At 38.0% G+C, this 1573-nt stretch overlaps 2 protein-coding genes across 2 annotated transcripts in view; both read right to left on the bottom strand.

Annotated features, from left to right (window-relative positions):
- Positions 1–1001, bottom strand: part of LOC128251124 (zinc finger protein 253-like) — an 8475-nt gene extending 7474 nt beyond the window's left edge. Inside the window, exon 1 of the mRNA XM_052977562.1 lies at positions 68–1001. The gene's annotated coding sequence lies outside the window, so the exon portion shown is untranslated. The remainder of the gene's footprint in view (positions 1–67) is intronic.
- Positions 1–1573, bottom strand: part of LOC106868496 (zinc finger protein 93) — a 6930-nt gene that overhangs the window by 3820 nt on the left and 1537 nt on the right. The window lies entirely within an intron of this gene.

Raw genomic sequence — 1573 nt, 5'->3', positions numbered from 1 at the left:
TTTAAGAAAACAATCAAGCGGGAAATATCGTTATAATATTTGTGTTTGATGTATTAAACATACTTACCAGATGATAGGATTACATTTGGTGTTTAATTAAAGAGGTTTCGATGGGACAACAGAGTTAGATGTTATCTCAACCAACTATTTCTATATATATATATTAATATAATTTGTCGATGGTATGATTAAATTGTAATGAAGTAAATACAATTTAATAAAATATATAACATTTTATAATTAATATTAACAAGTTGTTGTCAAATAATGCCAACAAAGCCAAACGGAGTGGGGGGGGTGACATACAGAGTTAGTATTACTAGTTTCGTACTCATAATTTTATAAAACGCAAAAAGTTAGTACAATTTAATGTAATATGTAACATCATATAACTAATGTAAGATGTTGTTATAAAGCAAATCACTCGACAATGTAATGTCATGAAATAGGGAAGAGGATAAACGGAGTTAGCTTTAGAGGGAGTTTCGTATTTAAAACCGCGGAACTCGTTTTGTGTAAGCAATAAAATAATATCTATATTAATAATCTGTTTGTTGTTTCTCCCACTATGCATTACTTAGAGGGGTGGAGGTAGGGTAAGAGTGGGTGTGAGAGAGAGAAGGTGTGAAGAAAGAAGAAAGGAAGATATAGAGAACGGGTGATTTTATAATAAGTCTGCTTGTCACCCCCTGACTTAGCCCGTCGGTAACGCTTCGACGTTATTAGAGAAAAAGAGGGAGAAAGATGTGGTGGAAGGAAGACTGGGAGTGGACAGAGATTACGTCACGTCGCCAAGTGAAAAGAAAAGTTTCGGTCTTTCCCATACTAGCGGGGACAGAGGTCAGATGTGGAAATAGAGAGGTCATGACAACACGTGTTGAGAATTGAATAATCTGCTGGCGATATCTGACTGGAGGTAGAGATGCGAATGACTTTAGTTTACGTGCCTTCAAACTACAAGCTATTTCGGCACGTTGTTATCAGCTGTGAGGATATTCTTTTATTCTTTTACTTGAACAAATCGACCCCAGGACTTATTCTTTGTAAGCCTAGTACTTATCCTATTGTTAAGTTACAGGGACGTAAACACACCAGCATCGGTTGTCAAGCGATGGTGGAGGGACAAACACAGACACACAAACTAACATATACATCATCATCATCATCGTTTAACGTCCGTTATCCATGCTGGCATGGGTTGGACAGTTTGATTGGGGTCTGGCAAGCCAGGAACCCGCACCAGGCTCCAATCTGATCTGGCAATGTTTCTACAGCTGGATGCCCTTCCAAACGCCAACCACAGGAGCCAGTTAGAGCAAGAGGGCTGGCATCGACCATGTTCAAGGAGATGATGGGTGATGTGCTGCTGTTGATGGCTGTAGTTGAGCTGGCAAGAAATAACATTCAACTGGTGCAAAACTTCAGGGAACTAAATGAATATGTGTCCTGATATTTTTGAAGAGGACTGGTCCTTAGCTACATTTTGGCATAAAAGAAATTGAGATTTGATTCAATAGAAAAAAGTTTACATAAAAAAATTTGTAGCGATGTTATTGGAGAGTAAGTAATGCCA

Source organism: Octopus bimaculoides, chromosome 28 (assembly GCF_001194135.2).
Source record: "Octopus bimaculoides isolate UCB-OBI-ISO-001 chromosome 28, ASM119413v2, whole genome shotgun sequence".
Taxonomy (NCBI): Eukaryota; Metazoa; Mollusca; class Cephalopoda; order Octopoda; family Octopodidae; genus Octopus; species Octopus bimaculoides.
This window is presented reverse-complemented; position numbering and strand designations above follow the sequence as displayed.